The sequence below is a fragment of the Falco peregrinus genome, chromosome 5 (assembly GCF_023634155.1).
Source record: "Falco peregrinus isolate bFalPer1 chromosome 5, bFalPer1.pri, whole genome shotgun sequence".
Classification (NCBI taxonomy): Eukaryota; Metazoa; Chordata; class Aves; order Falconiformes; family Falconidae; genus Falco; species Falco peregrinus.
This window is the reverse complement of record NC_073725.1, coordinates 100,068,725-100,090,318: the sequence shown is the minus strand read 5'-3', so window position 1 is coordinate 100,090,318 and position 21,594 is coordinate 100,068,725. Positions and strand designations below refer to the sequence as shown.

Here is a 21,594-nt window from a genome sequence, read left to right as displayed (position 1 = left end):
ATAAAAAGGTCATAAGGATTCCACAAGCACTATAATTAAACAGAAATTACAGTCTGTGTCTGTAAACATTACATCCAGTATGCACAGTACTTCATATAGCCAGTTTTCAGAGACAGCTGATTCAAAGAAAATTAATTCTCTTTAAACAGCAAGAGAACAAATCCATGTCAATATAGCAAGATTACTTTTCCATATTAGAATTACACTTGTATTCAGTTTTGCAGTTAAAGTATTTTTAAATATCAGTCAAGCGCACATCTAACTGGATGCAAGTTGATGCGAATTAGAATAGGTAACTCACATAAGCATTTAAAAAATATAAAACCAATAAGAATATACACATTTTAAGTCACAAACTTGCTAGCTTACCAACTAATGTGCACATTGTTTCAGTTACCAAAATTAGGGGTACTGAGGAACTACATATGTTCGTATGCATTAGGAAGAATAATGCCTTAATTCAGAAGGCTAGACCAAAGCAGAAAGTTTCATTATAAAAAAAAAATATATTGTGATTATGTGTGAATCACCTCATTATTGTAACACCTGTAATGATTAAAAAAAAATAAGTGTCTTAAGTATTTCAAGTCTTAACTATTACACTTCAGGTCAATGCCATTTAAAATTCAACCCATAATATTTTTCCCTAAAGATTTAACTTTATCAATTGCTACTACTACTGTTTTTATATCTGAGAGCTGTAAAATATTTCTAAAATATACAAATCTATTAACAATACTTAAATATGATCTACCTTCAGTGTTCATACCAGAAAAATGGACAGTAAAAAACATTAGTCAGTACTTCAAAGAAAAGACTAAAAATCTTCTAATTTGAGAACAACAAACTTTTCTAAAAATTTATTAAGTAGCTACAACAGATAAAATCAAGGATCAATGAAACAATTATTTTTCAAGTTTTACTCACGTAAGTTAAATATTGTACTACTGTAAATCAAAATATTTGGTTAAATGGAATTTCCATCATAGCTTAATAACCAAACATAAGCAAACAGAAATTGAAGTGTTATGTACTTTCTGTGGTTACTATAATGGCTAATTCAATAACCCTCAATGGAGCGTTACTGCTGATTATTCTAAGTTGGATAAAGTAACTTGTAACAGTTACCGTACTTTGAAATTTTACTCTAGTAAAAGTATTTTTAAAACTATATATATATATATATATCATAAAGGACCAGAAAAACTTCTTGCTATGGTTGACATGAGAAAAACCTCTAATCAACATTTACTAAGCATTAAATTTTGTGCTTCTTTTGTTAATACTTTCAAAATGACAAGTAAAAATTTGTCACTGCAAAAGTAAAGCAGTCAAGCCAGCCACATATGAGCTTCAAAGAGCAACCTACACAAACTCAGAGCCCTAACATCGATATCATCACAGAAATTCAAAGACTGTTGAGATTATGGCAACATTTGGCCTAGTATACAAAATTCTAGCTGCACTATTTGGGGAAAATATAATAAAATCTCCATAAAAGTTTGACCATTTCAAATTCTAAGAAAGCACTCATAATGAAAATGGAGATGACTGTCACTGGCCCACTGAACAATAAAACTGTTCTTAGCATTGGATCTTAAATACACAACTAAAAGCTTTTTCATCTTTCTTTTCAGATAATGTAATCGCAAACTTTCTTTGGAAATTAACTTTCCACACAATACGAAGCCCTCCATGTAGTTCCTGGACAATTATTTTTTTTTTTAACCACAAACCTTTTAATTATTAAATGTGGCTTACATTTGGATCTCTGGAAATATTTTTTTTTATTCGCTATTTTTCTAGCATTTCATTTCACTCTGTTACTCGGGGTGTGAGCAGGTTGGTGATTATGCTGATAGGCAGAGAGTGGGGAGAAGTACTCTCTCCACATTTCATTCAGATAATAGAAATCTGCAAGCTGCTCAGTGTGACAGATGAGCTATGTGAGCTAAAGCAACTTGTTCCGCTTGTCAGACTCCAAGAGCCTCAGCAGCAAGATACAATTGTGATGACACCACGATCGCAGAACTGGGTCAAACATACGGTCACTTTAAAACAGAATGTCAACCATTCTTTCGACTTGAGGAATTTGATTCAGTGACACTAAAAGCTGTTAGATACCATTAGCTTTATATCTAGGTTCAAAATGAAACTGTTACTTTGACAGTATTTGAAGAATCCTCTTGTGAGCCCTACATCACCATTAAAGTTTGTAGGAATCACAAACTGTCAAATCATGTTACTATTGCCCACAGGGACTGGGTACTTTATGACCAGAACACTCTCCTGTGTTGCAGCTGGGGCTCTGTGCCTTTGGACCAATATTTCCATTATGACCTTTGTGGAGTAAATGGATTAATATCCTCACAGGTTTTTAAAGAAGATGCAAATTTTTTTAATTGCAGAAATAGAAAGAAAATATACCTTCAGTCATGCCTAGACCTATTATTTTGTTTAAGTTTACCTCATACAGAAATTATTGTTTTTATTATTTTTGTGGCATAGGAGACTTACTAACTGAATTATAGTACACATTTAAAGAGAACTTAAAAGTATTATCTAATAACCTATTCCAATTACTTCCTTAAATCTTGGAAGATTCACTTGCATTATAAGGTAATGATGAAATACCACATGCAATAATACTAGCATGCAAAGTTCAAAGTTTAAATAACTGTGGCATATAGATGATGCTACATGGTGGACCTAGGTAACATTTGGAAAAGCAGATACTGAGATGAAGATAGTTCTGGTCTTATTCTGATCAGAATTTGACCATCAGAATCGTTATTCAATGACATACAAGACTATTTTCTTGAACAGAATTACACCATGTCTAAGTTTCAGCACAGGTAACTTTCCTCCAAAAGCACTAGAAATGTGGAAGAAAACAACAGAAGATGGAGACATCCAAAAGCAATTTCCTTCTCAATATTTACCAATCTGCGTTAGCAGTCTGAGGCAAGCTCAAATCATGGACTCTGGCCAAGCTCAGATTCCCATCCTATTAGATTCCACAGTTGAATTTATAGGTATTTCAATACACCACATTCAAAACATTTTATATATTTCAGGGTTTGAGGTATATATTTTTCTGGTTTGTTTACATTACATAATTGCCTTTCTAGTTCAACATAAAAATTTTCAGGAAAAATATTTTCAAGAAAAACTTCTGATGGAGCTGTTCAGTTGAGTGCAGTTAAAACCTTATATAATTCTTAAAAATAATTGTTGTTTACTTGCTTTGATTTCTAAATGTCTTTGATCTCATTCATTAATATTCATTAGTCTTCTGATGTTGGACTAATGAGAATCTTACACATTTCTGAGAAACTATTTAAACAATGTTATCAGATTTTTTCTGATTTATGTTTTTCAACACTGACAATACTTTATTCTTTGTATTCTCCAGCTTTTTCTTCAAACTTCCTGAAGACACGGTCTACATACTCTAAAACAAAGTAGAATTCAACAAATGTTTAACTAATTCAGTAATTATGAGCATAGAACCCTAAACGGATACCAGCATAAGCACATAATATATATGGACAGAATGAGTAATGCTCATACTCAGCATCATTTATTTCCATGTTTTACATACATTATTTATGTTTATGATGGAACATCTCTGAAGCAAAAAAAGTAGGAATACAGCCGCTTTTCAGCCTCAAAAATTTACAGGCACAAAAGCAGGGGTGTTGTTGCCAGAAGACCATACCAGCCACTGGTATTTCACATCATAGGTGCAGATGCAACATGCATGAATAGCTAGTCACTTGTATTCTTTGCATTTAAGAAAACATTAGTTGCTTTCATATTTAGTTTCCACTGTTTGCAATACATACCCACAAGAATTTGAAAGCAAAGAGTGTCCCAGCATATGCTTGCACAATGTACCTGCAGTATATATACTGCATAAATTAGAAGCGCCCAGGGGAACCAATGTAAGCTTACAGGCTGAGACAATCCATCAGAACATGCCAACAGTTTCAGGTTAAACAGCAACGGCTCATTCACCCTTCTTCTATACTGTTAAGAGTTTTGCTATTTCCCCATTCAAAATGCTGATTAATGCTACAAGTAACTTGGGCAAAGCAGTCCCATCCTACTACATCCATGTGTATGCAAAGATAATGACAATATGCAGTAACTTTCAAAGAAATACTGAAACTTCAGAAATAATAATCTATGCAATCAGTAACTCTTACTTCTCCAAGCAACTGCAAAGGTCTTTTGTTGAAATATCATTTTGGTTAAAGAAATTATTTGGCATAAACCCCAGTGTTAATCAAGTCAATTTCACACATTCACATTTGCTTCACAGGCATCTGGATTTATGCATCTACCATAGTTCTTATATTCTGGTCTTTCACTGGTATTTCCAACTTAAAGATCAAATAGAATTTTATTTTCTTTTAATTATTTTGAGATACAACTACACCAATTTGACATTACAGCATTCTATCTAGGAATTAACTCTTACATCACAAGGGAAATATCCAATATAAGCTTTCTAATGACAATAAATGTGCAAAAGCAGGAGAGTACATAATTGTACAGTGCCCACTATGGCATACAGAGAGCAGAACATTTGACTGCACACCCATATACCAAATTGCCATAAGCATAGAAAACCATTACTCTAGTCCTAGTATCAAATAACAACAAAAACGTTCAAAGGACTAAGTATCTCTAATTCTAGGTACTCCCACTGACACAGGAGTGCCACTGGACACTTAGTACCTAATACCACTGGTATCCACCAAACCCAAACATTTCAAGATAATCGTTTTAGGTATATCAAAGTTTAGATGATCTTCACTGGTACAAATGTTGGATTTATCTGTAAAGCTATGCATATTATTATGAATTTGGTTCTACATTACAGTGCGATTCTGGAAAAAATAAGGAAGTAATCTTAGAAGCTGCAGGTAGTACCCAAAGTACTTATATAAGCCAGATCCTGTGGATAATAATCCATCTCTAATTCTGATTATGTACAATATCAGGCTTTATATATCCCTCTCAAATGTAAGCATTACTAATCTTCCTCTAAAGAACAGTATTGTCTCACTCTACCTTTTCCCCCTTTCTATTCCTCCTTTTTCAGCTGAACTAACATAGGTCTACAATTAGATACTGATGCTTGGTCTTTAATTTTGATACTCAAACTCACCACTTGGAGATGAGCCATTATAGCATATATCATATTGAGATTTTTATCCCAGCTAATCAAGCCTTTCAAAAGCAAGCCACACAGCAGAATTTACATGACACGAAAAACGTTAATGTCACAATACTGAAGGCAATTTTTTTCCTGATATCTGGGAAAGTGAAAAACAGGATAAAATTTTATTTAATAGAAATTGTTCCAAGTAACTCAAACATGTTCAATAATTCTGTATGGTTTATGTTACAAAACACTTACATTTTAATTTATACTTAAAATACTCTTAAGTACCCAATTTTTTTGTTTTGTTAAATCACACTGTCAAGGCCTAATAGCTACTGTTTCAGTTGCAGCACTGGGAAGGATACATATAGGTATAAAATACTAGAGGTATTTAATGGACTAGGATTGAAACAGCAAAACTGAGGAAAAGCTGACACAAAAATCTCTCTCACTGAATACACTTATTTAAACAGAAAAGACAGTGCCTGCTACCAACAATAATGAATCAGTGGAGGGAAGCTTACAAATTATACCAATTAGTAAGAAGTAGGCAAGAAAAGAAGAGCCTCAAAGCAGTAGCAGCACCTTGGCAAAATGCCCACAAGCAAACACACTACTAGTCTAGGCCTCACCATCCTTTCTGCGTCTTTCAAAGTACATGGACCCAGCAGTCCACTGTCTGCCATATGAAATTAGAGTCAACCAGCCTGGCCAAATACCCAATTTACTACAGCAATTTTTTAAACTAAAAAGAAATCTGTGAGACCAATCTGTTGCTACTAATATCCAGGCTTGGTTACATGCACACGAACCAAAGCAACTACAGATTAAATATATACTAAATTAATCTTTGGCAAGGAAGATTAGTGCTCTACTTAGAAAGACATCTATTACTTACTACTGAAAGAGCCGCAGCTTCCTAGATGAGATTTATATTCTTTTACCCATAAAAAGAGACTCAGAACAATTTTTTAACCTTTCATATAGCTGCAAAATATGTCCATCCTTTGCATAAAATGTGCACTAAAACATAGAGTTTTGTTATGGTTTGGTATTATGTTCTTTCAATAAACATGTTCTGTCTCATTCAGATTTAATCTCCTAAAGTCAGAAAAGAAAGAATGTCAGAATACTTTTCACAGAAAAATCTGATTTGGTTAAACAACTCAAGACTTTCCAAGGGAATGTAAACTTTTGAAAAGGCACTTCTGTTCAAGTGAAAAATTGTCATTATTATTGTTTAGAAAATCTCTTTATTGGTATGAGTTACCATTTAAAAAGTCAACAAAAATATTTCTACCAGTATGTCTAACAGACAGAAGTACAATGTAAGGGGACTTACATAACAGCCATTTTTAGGACAAAAATTAGGCACCTTACAGAAGCAGTTTCTTTCTTATTTAATAGACGCCCACTTTATTACTAATTTTCATTGGTTCTGTGATGGAAAACTGCAACTAGTTATGCTTCACTGACACACATGAATCCTTTTGTGATTATATTATTCAACCTGAACATTAATAAGCAGGACTGTGAGAAATTCTAAGGGATTGCACCACCACCCCTATTAAACCATTTGTGACAAGACACAGTTAAATATTGTGTACCTCTTAAATACACTATTCTAGCTAGGAAAATATTAGTCTGCCACATGAATTAAACAAGCCAAGAAATCAAAACCCAAATAAGGCTACTGTTTAATTGTGCAAACAGTACTTAATTTTTAAGATCCCATAAAATATGAAAAAATAACATGCATTACTAATACTGTTGTTTGTTTTTTTAAATGGACCTCAGTTACAAATGAGATCCACTACAGAAACAAAACTGACATCAAAAAAAACAACAAAGGAAAACAACTTTCATTAGTTCAAATGAAACTAACAAGGGCTACCAGCAGTAAAAACCTAACTTCTTTAAATTCCAAAATGAATCTCCTCTCCTGACCTTTGTAGAGCTCAAGATGCATACGTACACAGAATAAACAAAGTAATTTGAAAGCAAATTCACTGTGTGTGCCTGACCTTTGAAACAGCACAGATAATTTTAATCAGATTTGCACAATGTTAGTCTGTCTCAGTTGCCATGTAGCAAAACAAAGATGACAAAACTACTTAAGGAAAAAAAAAAAGACAACATTTTACCAAAACAAAAGCATCTTCAAATATTTTTTTAAATAGCCAACAACCCTAGAAGTCCTAGGTTCAAGAGAATTTCCTCTGAAATTCTACTTTTACTGCTAAAGCTGTACAATTCAGCTCTAGAGAGAAAAGCCCCTTCTGCCAGTTATGCAAGTTTCTGTCAGTTACACAGAAGAGCTGACACCTAAAAGAAAAAAGCAATTAAAGTTACACAAACATTTTAAAAATTGGGTTTTCTAGGAGTGCCCAGTAGTTGCCTTTGCCTCCTTGATCACCCAGCATACAGTAGGCTATTTAAAGCTTCTCAGTTATGTTGATTATCTTAGATTTTCAGAGATAATGAGGGGAGAAAAAAAAAAAAATCAAGATTTGCAGCCTAAATAATCTGACAAGCAGTGCTGACTTGTAAAAATCTCTAGCTACAAAGAAGAGGAGTTCTCAGAACTATACACAAATTAGCCTTAGTTGAAACTAGCTGACAATACTTTCTTTTCTGGAAGGACAGATGTTACAAGAAGAGTTGTAAACAATTTATCAGCCATCAAAGCTGACCATCGCTTGAAATACTTGGAAAAATAAAGAAAGAAACCTTATACTTTATGCAAGCTCCAAAACAGCTTACTGTAAATAGTTGTATTACTTATGTCTGATGAAATGAGAAGAATTAACAGAGAGCTGAAAGCCCTGTTTAAATTCAGAATGTGCAACCTCTATCAGATTAGACCTTCCACACTGACAGTGACAACAGGATTCTGCCCAAGCTGGAAAACATAGCATGACAGTAAAATATAACAAACTAAACAAAGACACTTTTAAAATGCTCTAGTTTGGCTTTGGTACTTTTGAGAAAAGAACAGTGAGTAGAACAGATATCCTTATTAATTTAGTATTTACTCAAGACTAAACTCTATTTAAGAGATGCAACAGGACAACATAGCTTTGTCAAATAATGTGCTTCAATCTAACAGCTGTAGTTGAAATTACTTCTAGCCTAGTTGGTTTTAAAGCTTAAATTCTTAGCATTTACAAGGTTCAGTTTAACAAACCACTTATATATCAGAACAGCCAGAAAGGAAGTACGAAGTAAATGCTGTTAACTACATATTTCTAACTATGCATGGCTCACAAATGAACTTTGTATATTGGTTGTTTCCTTGTAAAACCACCACTACCCTTGTAATCTCTAGAAGCACTACCCTTGTAATCTCTAGAAGCAGCAAGGTGAGCCAAATGTGTTTCTAAAGACAGAATTTGCTCACCTGATCCACACTCAGATCATTAAGAACAAATATCAACATTTGACATAGCCTCTGAGACAATAAGCAACAGAAGAGTTTGTAAACCATTTAAAAACAAGCATTGCTGAGAGCTAACACGTTAAGGTGGGATCATGAACAGGACAGTTTTCCAGAACAGCAATCCACCATTTCTGTGTCACTGATTCATTATCTGAACTTGTTGTAGGCCAGCCAATCCTTTTTGATTATGGCAACAATCACATTCCTCTTCTGCCAGACTATTTTGGTCTTTTTCTCTCTCCTTTGCTCACAGTGGATTCTATCCTAGAGCTTCTCTTTTGCTACAGCTATCTGAGGTCCTCATCTTTTCCCAATAAGGGGGTTTAACTTATTCAGCTTATCAGGGAGTTTGTGGAGGGAGCTGATCACTGTGTACAGACACTTACAGAGTCTGACAATGTAAAGCATTCTGACCTTGCAAACAGTCATACAGGACCTAGCCCTTGGAAACGAACACTGGAGAAATTGAAAATTGAATAAGGTCTGATTTCCAGACACTGAAAGTAATCTAAAAGGAGCTGAAAAATTTGTAAATAAGTATTGAAGTAACTTATGACCATGTTATTGCATTAAAATTTATTTACCTGAAATGGAAATTACCGTTCTGCTGTAAGGTAAAATCCAGTTTTGTTTTGTTTTGTTTGGGGTAGAAGAAGGAAGCCTACATCTACCACTAACTACTACAGTTTCCAGCTAGGAAAGCTCCAATCTATAGAATGTTCATCAGAGACTAGTGGAAAAAAAAAATATTACTTCAATCACTCACCTCATTAAAGAAGAAATAATTTTTCTATAAAAAGATGTAAAGAGATGCAATACTCTGTTGAACTGCACTTTCAGGAGAAGATTAGTCAAAACCCGCTTTTTTCTTCAAGACTTTTTTAAACAAATTTAGAAAAAAATTAGACTGAAGAAACCCCACCCTTGTCTGATTATTAGTTAAAACTGCTCTTCTATTTTTTTCAATTACACCTTTCAAGATCTTTTCTAACATCCTTAAAAATCAAAATGGACAACTACACGTTTCATTGTTTTCAATAGGAAAGAACACTAACAGCAACATCTGTTAAGCAGCAACATCTACCTTAAACAGAGGGGTGCAGAGACAAGACTTCACTGTTGACATCCACTCTAACTTCTAATAAAGTCTCCTAAACTGTCAGGCAAATTTTAACGTAAGACGTTTCTCCTATGAACACTAAATCTTTATAGTGACAGGTATTTCAAGCTGTAGGCTTTAAGGTAGTGGGGTTTTTAAATTTTTTTTTTATTTTATTTTAATTCAATAAATATACTGTGCTGGCTGCTAAAGGTATATAGGGGAAAATTATTCAGAAAACATATCCAAGAAAAACTCTGTTGATCCGCTCACAGTGTAGGCCAACAATCTATCCATGCTTATTTGATTAGTTAAATTTACAATGCAGAACTTCTATGACCTGTTCAGAATACACACTAATAAATATATTTTTTTTTGTTGAACTTCTGTACAATATTTTTATGTCAATAGATACATTTTAATGTATATTTCTATGTCAGTACTTGTGTACACAGTAATGCAACTCAGCTACTGATCCATTACAATACCCATAATACCCATATGGCCATACCCATGTTTGACGCTATTATTCAATAAATCCACTTTTGATGCAGTGCCCATATAGCTGGAAGTCTGTGAATAGTATCTGCAAAGAAATTACTGCATTCAGCTTATCTCTAAAATTGACTGTAAGCATCCCACTGTCATTAAAAGCTAAGAAGCAGTAGCCACCTTTCAACACAGAAATCCAATAATAGAAGAGGTATCTAGTCAACTTTTGATTATAATCAAAATGGTTTAAATGAACCTGTTGAGTTTATGGAAGTATTTGCAAAGATATGGCTAGTGCAAACAAGTTGTTTAGAAATTGTTGCTTTTCATCTCAGTTGCAGCAATGCACAAATAAAGCAGCACTTTGTTCATACTACTCCAGTGTAAATCTGGTTCAGAGGATGAGGCACTCAGTTATACCACATTTCCAAACACAATTTTCTGGGTGTTAAGGCTAGCAATTCTTCCACCTTAAGCAACTCCCACTTCTCTCGCCAGACCTTGCATAAGCTTGTGCGAGCAACTGTCTGTAAGCTGTAGAATGAATTGGAGCAACAAACTTTTCAAGTTTGTCAAGGTTGAAAACAACCCATTTTTGTATAGTCAATTTGCTCAGATGTCTCCACTGGTCTGACTCACCACATGATCCAAGAAACAGCTGTACCAGTATAACAAATGCATTACACATGGGAAAGGAAAACAGCAGCTGAGATGGAGTTGTTTGACCTGGAATTCCTTGAGCTGGTTATGATACTAAAAACAAAATAAATAAATAAATAAATAAATTAAAGCTTCTGTTAGTAACTCCTTTTTGTAGTGGTTTATCTGTCCTAAAAAAAACCAAACAAACAAACAAACAAAACAAACAGTAGTACTTATGCTGTTAGCAAGCAGTTTAGAATCTAGGGGGTTTTTTAATCATTTCTCACTTAAATGATTACACAAGTATCTCTAGAAAGACCCCTGTATCTCTAGACAAACTGCTATATCCACACTAAAGCACTAGCTCAGTATTTCTTGCATCTACATAGCAAGAAGCTAGCCTTACAAGTGCAGATGTAGCTCACTCCCGTTACCAAGCTACTCTTCCCACCCTTGACTTTGAACATTTCTGCAGTGGTTTCTGCATGGGCTCAATCCATGCTAGCGCAGCTTCAAAACTCACTATCACTTCAGCTGCCTGTATGGCTATATCCTTCCAGATGCTAGTACCATAGAGCAGCAATACATTTGATCTGGCAACAGCAGTCACAGCCTTACCATTTGAACGATTAATATGTGACTTCATCCTCTGATGCTTAGAGGACCATCTAATCACCATCAGCCCCAAGGTATCTCAGTTTCCATTATATGTTTTCAAAAGATAGTAGAGTACAAAAATATTAGTGAATTAACAGCTCTACAATAGGTGGTTTCTTACAACACTGGAAAATATTTTTGGTAGTTGCATCATACAGTCTCAACACATAAAACTGAGAACTAGTTAAGATTTAGATCTTGGAATAAACAGAAAACATTCAAGGAATAACGTCAGATGATTTTATCTTTTCTAATGCTGCCTTTATATTCCTATTTTCAATGTACCAACAAAGAACGCTCACATACATGCTAAGTCTACCTCAAAAACCAACATTACAGTAGAAAAATACATTAAAAACAGCTGTCAAACACAGAATGATGCCTCTTTCTACTTTGATATTTTATTTTCAAATTTTCAAGCACCTGTCTACATCTTTAGGCACACAAACACTTTAAAAATACTTGTTTTGCTAAGAAAGCCCTTTTCATTTGACTACTCATAAAAGTATGTATACTAAAATGCACTACTTTGTCTAGCATTACAGTACTTCAAATTGTATCCTGATTTCAAAATAAAAAACACATTAAGATTCTTTGCACTGTACTGCATGAATATCCAACTACCACTAAATCTTTCCTGTTTTAAATCCTGCACCTAGTAACCTCTTAGGTAACTGCAAAAACTAATCCTGATTTTTGTTACAAAGTTACAGACCAGTAACTCCTTACCATCCCACTCTGACCAGTTTAATTGCTACAGTGCAACTGCCAAGAATACTTTTCCAATTCAGTGCTTAGTAGGACAAGTTAAGATAAACAAATTCATAATGTCTTATAAAATAATATAGACATTAATAATACCTATTACATAAATAATAGAGGTTTTGACAGGCCAATGACTACTGTTACGCTATCTAGTGTATCTTTACATCTATCATTACATCTGTAATGATAAAGGAACCAAAACCATTCGTTGATAATCTGCATGCAGCAGCACACAAACAGGCACAACAGTTTGACAATCAGCATCTCACAAAACAATAGCATCACTGCAGTTTCATGATGTCTTTAAATACAGCTTCTACGAAAGCTTGCATAGCAATGGAGGCTGAAGTCCAGGGTTGTAAAATTATCTACTGAAATATTGTGTAAACTTTTAGCTCTTCATTCAAGATTTTCTTGTCTGTATTTTGTTTTTTCCATAGATACAAGAAACTAATCATATTTTAAACACGACTGCACATTTTCCTCAGCAAAACATCTGCCTAATAAGAAATATGACTTAAGAGATTTATAAACCTTAGATTTAGGCAAGCTTCCTTCTGTCCATCCCCCATCTTCTAAAACTGAATGTTTTAAAGTCAAATTTGACCTGAAAACTTCTCTGCAATGAATAAAATTCTGCTAGTCTGAAATAGTATTCATCACAACTATATAATTCTTAAATATTTAATAACACAACATGCACTCAAGAAGAGACTGAAAGCCTGGAATCATCAGATGTCCCAGCACAAGAAATAAAAAGGAGACATACATTTCCCTGCAAGTGTAATTTCAAAGTCCTTTCACATACGGATCTAAAGACTGTCAGGTTGGTTGATCTGCTACTGTATATTAAATAAGCATGTAATGAAGCTACTGGTTTTGATTAATTGAGATGCCAAAGATCATGGGTAAAGTATATAAAAATAATGATGGTGGGGGTTTTTTGAAAGTGGAATATCAAGAAGATGGTAAGAATCAGGTACAGCATCAACCCCCAAAATATTGACAACAGAAGACAACATAAAATGCAGCACCACTTCATCTTAGTGACCATTTAGAAAATTAATAACGCATAAATGCCTTTTAAGAGCCATTTCCAAATCAAAAAAATACTTGATTTCCTATCAGTTCAGGGAATCGTTACATCATTCTTACTAACAGAACACTGATTCCCAGTCTTAATACAAGCCAAATGCAAATTTGAGCCTTGTATGTTACCTAGCACTTTCAAACATGCCTTCATTATCTCTTAGTTCTCAGTTAAGACTTGCACACAAATCCAGCAAAACAGTTTAGAAGGTACTTAATTTTCAGTATTTGCATAATAACCTTGAACAGGACAAATAATATGCATGCTTAGTGCCAAATGTCAGCACTATGCCAGTTTAAAGCCTTATTCTTTAAAAATTCAGAAACAATTTTGAAAACAAATTAGACACATGTAAACTATTCCAACAAGTTATTTGCAATGGCTTCTAAAAACCAGAATACCTCCCAAGGCCAATACCTACCAAAACATTAGATTTTTAGCAACTAAAGACCTTGTTACATCTGTGCAAATGCTAATGTTAAAAACCATTTATGCTCAGATTTAACATAATTTTTTTTGACTATTCAAGCACTAAGCCACAACATTATTTTGATCAAGTAACAGGCCAATACAGAACATCTGTACACTGGATTATCTAAAAATGTGAAGCTGGTAAGTGTAGTTGCCGAGCTGGTTGTGTTACACTGCAAATCTATGAGCTATTCTGGGAATATTCCGTATTGCAGTGAAAACTAATGAGAGGAAAAGCATACATTCTTGTTAAAATAAAAAAATGTATTTACATCTCACAATTAGAACATTTTCTTTAGTGTTGCCCACAAATTTAAAAATAGCTTTTAACAAGGCCTATTTATCATTTTTCAAGTTTACTACCAGAATAACCACACCACTTCCCAAAAAAGTAGGCCTTTAGAAGCACTATATAATTTTGAAAATTTCTACTGCAATTTCAAATGTTTGAGAATGAAGGTTTGGTTTTGAAGAATCAGATTTAGAATTACCCAAACCTCTCTACCATCCAAGGATAGTCTTATTTCTCATGGCACAAAACAATCCCTTTATCCCCAAAGGAAATACAGTATGCAGCATGCCTGTTTTTTTTTAACATAGGAAAACCAGGTATTACCTATCAACGACCAATCCTGGATTCATTAAATCACTACCTTGCTTTGTATGATCCATCCAAACTCTGTATTTTGCCTATCTATTCACTGTTGACCATTAAAATACGCCTGACCTGACTTTTCCAAGTTCCTTCCAAGAAGAAACAGAAAGCAAAAATTACCAGGGGCTTCTGGCCACGATAATCTATTTGGTTTTCAGCAAATAACAATGCTTGACTCTGCTATGGAGTTGCATGTTGATAATTATAATTATTTTAAGTTTTCAGTGATTTCTACATGTTTCCTTTTGTTTTTGTTGTTGTTGGGGGGGATGTATGTGACAGGACTGTGTTTTTCTGTGCAGTTTTTCTAAGATCCAAGGTACTGGTGACTCTTATGCAGAAGACAATACTACCAAATGAATTAGTGTTCAACGGCTTTCACTTACATGAAGACAAGTCAGTATTCTGAATCTTTATAACACAATCACCATTTCTGTGCTGTGTACATATAAAGCAAGAATAAACTGTAGTCTAGGGATTCCTGCCAGAAGGATGACACCAGGGCCAACAGACATACACCGCTATTTATACAGCTATTCCTTCTACCAAGCTCTTCCTTTTCTTTTTCAGAAGTCAGTGCTCTAATTTACTTTTACCTTAAGTATTTTAAAATACACATTCTCTACTCCTTGGTCTTCATTACAAATATTTGCAAGGAGAACATTTCACTTGAAATGTACATGGGAACACTGTCTGGCCTGTCTCCTGCTCCAAGGAAGCTGAAATCTGTTAACTTAAACAGAACAACTGGCAGAAGCAAACTGAAGTAAACTCACAAGATCTGAGAAAGCAAGTAGAAGTGGAAAGGTCCAGTATCAGCAGATGACTATAACAAGGATAAAGCATCAACAATGGAAAATTAAGTTTAAAAATAGTGTTAGCTGTTTTGTCTATTCATTATGAAAACTTGCCTTTTTTTTTAACTCCACTTGGTCTGTGACACCACTCTATACATAAGAAACAAGACAGGAGGAAAAAGAAATTCTTAACTACTGCAGTAAAAAGGAGTCTGGTCAACAAAGCATTTCCTTAGAAATGTCAGCAACATACTGTTCATAATTATAACAACCCGATTACTGTAAGATGTGCCTTGAGAATGCCAGCTTTCCTATATTTGAATGATTGCTATGCTCATCAAAAACCTCTTCAACACTACCTCAAGCTAAATTTTAACCAAACTAAGGTTTACAGATGATTCCTTCAAGTTCCATTTGCCGATCAAAATAAATTCTCTGGCTCAGTATAAATAATAATTCTATTAAAATGTAGCTAATGAATCATCTGATTACTGTCCCAGTCTGTGAAATTCCACAGAATGATATCCAGACTGGTGGAATATCACAATAGCAGCAAAAGATCATCATAAGTAAAACTGATTATCCATTAAAATAATCATGAAGTTTGCAATGTTTGTCTCCTGTACTTCACCTGAAGACAGAGGAAACAAGAAAAACAGAAAATAGACCTTCAATACATTGTGCTGTCTAGCTATAAGATTTATGTTCATGATTTCTGCTTTTGGGGGTGGAGTGGTATTTAAAATATTAAAATAGCGAAGTCCAGCACACTCAAAACCAGCCTTTTCTTCGCTCTTACCACAACCATCTGCGGGGACCTATCTGCATACCTTCTCCTCTCTGAAGGTAACCTCAGCTCTCCCACTCTGATACATCTCCCTGAGGGATGACATTTTGTTGAACCTCCACTTAGGGTCCTTTTACAGTAGGGAATTCTTTCTCACAAGCACTTGTAGAGGAGTGCTCTTTCTAACAACTCTCCAATCTGTTCCTTGTAGGAATACAATTAACATACTTGTCTTGAAATTTAAGGAAGGGAAGGGAGAATCAGTCTTAATTAAGGACTTCTGCAGAAGCTCTTCCAGCAGCTGAGTCACTCACTGGCTTTTGAGAGAACAGGCAAATGTTAATTGGATACTCACCAATAAGACTGCATCAACATAAAAAGTGATGGGTTAATCATAAACAGGACTAGACCCAGCTTACAGAGACAACCAAAAAAAGCATGGGAATCAAGTTCAACTAATGAAGATTTTATTTTAATTAGTAAAGCTTTCTAAATGCTGAATATTATGAAGCTGCCTCTCATACAACCCTATTTTATCTCTACTTTGTGTGGACACTATTATATAAAGAGGTAACTACTTTGCTATAAAAACTTACACTCAGAAATGAAAGGCTTCAAATTCAGACACTGAGTATTTATGACAGATATTCAGAATTACCCTGTAGCGGCTTTAAGGATAATCATATTTCCCTCATGGAGACTCAACCACCCAAAGGAACCCAGCAGGAATTTTATCACCAAATACACCAAACCCAGATTGAGTTAGGCCTGGGTTTGGGGTTTTTTTGTTGGTTTGTTTTTGTTGTTTTTTTTTAAATCCAGTTACATAGAAACTTTACCATTGCATTCAGAAAACATGACTTATAAACTACAAGGCTGCAGAAAGAACACATTCTGCCAAATAAATCTGACAGTTTTATTTGATCAATTACTGGTATAGTAAGAAAGACAAGAAGAATGAACATAATTTATTAAGACCTTCTTTAAAGCATTCACCTTTCCTTTAGAACTTATGGAAATAACAAAGCAACAAAACCATGTAGCCCTGTCAGAATAATTTAAATATGAGTGCAAAAAATCTATAGTAAGGCAAATAAGACATTTAAGCTATTATTTTTTAAAAAGGAGATAATAGGTATGATACTGGTCAACCTAAATTCCACTTAAAAACAATTAATCTTAATGCAGTAAATAAAACATTGCCTACATAACACAAAATTATTTGGAAATAATCAATTACATTTCAGAATCATGCTAATATAAGAGTTTGAGCTATAGAACATAACAGTTATCTTGCAGATTTAATAGACGTAACATTGAGGCCTCTGTAGTAAACGTTACCAATTTGTCTGAAGCTGTTTATATAAACATTAATAACATTCTAGGCACAAACCCACTGACAAGGTTGAGACATGGCAATATTTTTACTTTTGCAGAAAAGGAATGATAAATAAATAGAATTATATAAATAAACATAATTGACAAACAAAGCTGCATACACTGAAGAAAGAATGACTTTGACATGTACTAAACTGAATAATTCTATTTACTACAAATTCATAAAAGGATTCCTCTGACGTGACAAAATGAGAGGATTACACACTGTAACCACAAAAACGGTAATTCTATACAGTACGTACACAGCTGTAATATGCAAGACAATGAATATGAGTTGACCCAAGCCATCATTTCCAATATCCTCTCTATATCCTCCAATTTTCTCAACATGTAAATCAATTTTGTCACTAGTGAAGTCAATAGAAACTGCAAACATACAACTCAAAGCATGTCTAAAATATTTGACTCTTGCTACACCCTTAGTTTAACACTCTGTTTCCATTGCACTCAGAGAATGAGCCATAAGCCATAACAAAGGTAACAAAATTACAAGCTGAACACAAACATCTGAAAAATGGATACAACTAAAAAAAAACAGGTTTAATAAGTAAGTAAATGAAAACAAGTAGGCACCACAGTTTTCACATATTGCTGCCTTAATTCTTCTAAGTTTTCTCTAGACTATAATACCAATTAAATTAGCATAATTATAAACAGCATGTTTTGAAGAGATTTAATTAGAACTTACATCAGAACTGCTATACTTGGAAATGTAACAGCTCAAACCGAATGAAACTAACAAGACTTCTGCCCAAACTTCCTACAAGGGGAAAGGGGGAAAAAAATAAACAAGCCAGAAAAGATACAAGGGGGGGGGGGGGGGGAATAAACAAACCAGAAAATATACAACTAAGTTTTATAATAAGTGGCAAAATTGACAAGTGAACTAAATTCAACTTTTACCAGCACACTATGCCCAGCATTCACAGGGAAAAAAACCTCTGTGTGTGCACAGAATTTCTTTTCAGCACACAGAATGTAACTTTTAAAAATAAGAACGGTACTCATCTGTCATTCAAAGATTTAAAACTACTCAGAATATCTAAAAAAGTATTTGACAGGAAATATGAAAGCAGGTTATGAAATCAGGGGGCCTACTATTTATTGGAGATAAAAGACATCTTGCCCTAAGGAAAAATGCAAAGTATTTACTGCCATTTTTCCATTAGGCATTTCAGTTATTAAATTTACAATTAAGTAGCCAGGATCTTAGCACATGCTCTAGAACATCTAATTTGAATCAACTGCATTCAACATTTGAAAATTAATTACTCAGAAAACTGCTTGCAGATGACATTTTGTGTGCAGTTATTCTTTGAACTGAACTTTCTATTTTCCTCTTTAGGAATGTTACCATTTAAGATTTGTAATTACATTACACCCCACAAAAATAATTTAAGCATCAGCTGCTCTTCATCTCAAAAGCAACTTTCAGCTGAACATTCCTGAGCTCACATTATTTTCAGTTCTTGCCTAGAATTAAGAGATTTTTTTTTTAAGTTCTCCATCTTGATTTTTCTCATTTCCTAACTGACTTATGACGAATCTGCAAAATTAATCTGTTCGTTGGACACACGCTATCCTCACAAAAACGCAACTCCCTTTACTAGGTGTATCATGTTGTCACCCAGTCTGCCCAGGTGCAGCAAAATTCCTTTACGAACTGGCGGTAAGAGCACCGAATCGATCACTTGAACAAAGCGCGTAAAGCACCTAAAATGATTTTAAGTGATTGGCCACAGTCAGCGTGATCCTAACACAGGCAAGCTATTACAACTATTTTGGTTTTGCTGGAGCACGAAAATGCAGGAATTTGCTTTAATCCGCTACATTTCTGCCCAGAAGGCGGGTTCCCCCCCCCGCCCCGGACCACGCGGACGGCAAAGCCGGGCGTGCGCGCAGCCACCGGCCGCGCCATGTCCGCGCCGTCCGCGCAGCGCCAAGCGCCAGCCCCGAGCGAGCGGAGATGGCCAAGCGCTCCAGCGAATAAACACTTAAACCAGTGCGAGATGCTTTTTCAATATCCAGCCGGGAGGAAAGGGGAGAAGAAAGGGCCGCCGAGCCAGCCCCAGCCCCGGTGCAGCGGCCGCCCAGGGAGCAGAGCGCGGCGCCGTCGGCAGCCACCTCAGGGAGCGCGCAGCAGGCGGTGTTGAGGCGGGGGGCGCAGCGCTCCCCCCCCGCCCGCGCTCCCCTCCCTGCTGGCAAACTCAGCGGCGCAGCAACCGGGAGGGAGGAGGACAACAAGAACACAAAATGGAAACTTACACTCCCTCTCCTAAGGCGCATGCGTGGCGCCGGCCGAGCGGGGCGCGCTGCGCGCCGGCCTGTAGCAGCCAGGGGGCGGGCCGGCAGGCGGGGCCAGCCGGTAGGCGGGGCCAGCCCGGCAGTAGTGGCCGCCGGGGCGGCACGTGTTCGCGCGGGCGCGGCGATGTTCCCGCCTCTCCCACGCGCCGCTGGCAGAGGGGTGTTCCCGCCTGTCGCGCGCGGCCCTAGCGGGGGCGGAGAGTCGCTCCCTCATCGTGAGGAGAGAGGCTGTTTTGCTGCGGTGGCCGCCCCTCAGCTAGCCTTAGGTTACAGGTTACAGCTGGTGAGTTGAGGAGCCCGCCTTTGCTGTGCCTGGTTCAGCTGTGGGTAAAGCGAGGCGGTAGAGGAAAGTCCCGCAGATTTGTGTGGATGCGCCCCCTTGACTCAGTATTACCAGTAGATCACGCGGTTAGAAGTGGGGAAGTAGTGTCATGGTATGTGTCCCGTGCTTACGCTGTTGCCTACCTATCTTCATGGCTCACACAGGGTGCAGAGTTGCGGCCCTACCATCAGTTTTACCTTTCCTCTCATGTGGCTTCAGTTGTTGGTTTCTACATAACAATAGTGTGACTTTATCCCTCCTTGCCTCATTTCAATCAGTGGTAACATCCCTGTTGAACCCCCTGGCCCAAGCCGCGAATACTGGAGCACCTCAGTTCAGTATCACTCACACATCGCCTTGTGCAGCTGCGGGCACCTTCCAGAAGAGTTCATCTAGCACTGTGAAGAGCTTCAACCATTAAATATTTATTTCCCCCATCCCTTTCCTAAAGGGAAACATTGTGGTTGGTATCTTGCTTTAGTTTACATGGACTGAGCTTTTATTAGTGAAGGCAAGGTCTTACAGTAGAAAGCCAGGTTTCTAGTGGAGCTTCAGTTTGTAGGAGAGTTCATTTTCAGTCTGGTATCTAACAAAGCTCTCTTACATAACTGCTTTTATGTATATCCAATGCAGAGGAATAAAGTTGCTGAACATCACTGTTATTCCAGTGCTTCAGGGAATCAGATATGCTGGGCTCAAGCCCAAACCTTGAACTTTATTTTATATTCTAAAGGAAATGAGTATAACAAATGGAAGACAGGTTTGATGTATTTGCTGAAGCCAGTACCCCTGAGAATTAATGCAAGGCACTCCTCTTATTGCTGTATTAATGAACACTGCCACAAATGATGACCAATACTGCAAATATCATGGCTTATCAGGTACGCTCATTGAAGACACTGTTGTCACCAACCCATGAATGTGGTATCAAGTGTTATTATTACTTAATGCCAACAGAGAGCCATTATTGCCTTTTGATGCTACTGCCATGGATAATGCCTTGGTATCTGTACTTGCATACATCAAAGTCCCATGCCTAATCCCAAGAATCACTCTGTGCTGAAGTGACAGCATTAATTCCCCCTGCTGTTACACATTTTGCCAGCCCTTTGTGACACTGCACAGTGACAGCTTCCTTGTGTCAGTTGTGTGCAAAGCTACACTAGATATGTCCCTTTTACAGTGCATACACCTGTCTTCTAGGATTATGCAATTCATAATCCAGTACTGGCTGCTCTTCCTATATCCAGTCAGTCCTGAGAAACATACTGAGCACTCATTTTGTTTACGAAAGCAAACATAGTGTATACCATTCACTTACCTAGTACAAGTGAAGGATTTTGCCAACACATGGTCATGTGTGTATTTCTTAATTATTATCTTCTGCAGTTACACCCTGGATGGCAGACAGACCTTTCCCTCAAATTACCAGGTCATTGTGAATGCTAATTTCTGTGTAGTAAATCTTGACTGTCGGAAGATTACTTTGTACTTTCATTA

General features: G+C 36.2%; 1 protein-coding gene across 2 annotated transcripts in view; it reads right to left on the bottom strand.

Annotated features, from left to right (window-relative positions):
* The window catches only part of FHIT (fragile histidine triad diadenosine triphosphatase), a 613,787-nt gene extending 593,942 nt beyond the window's left edge, over nucleotides 1-19,845 (bottom strand). The window contains exon 1 of one of the 2 annotated variants that reach the window (XM_055805410.1): nucleotides 19,734-19,845. The gene's annotated coding sequence lies outside the window, so the exon portion shown is untranslated. The remainder of the gene's footprint in view (nucleotides 1-19,733) is intronic. The other variant, XM_055805409.1, reaches the window with a different exon arrangement.
* Between the last annotated feature and the right edge of the window lie 1,749 nt (nucleotides 19,846-21,594).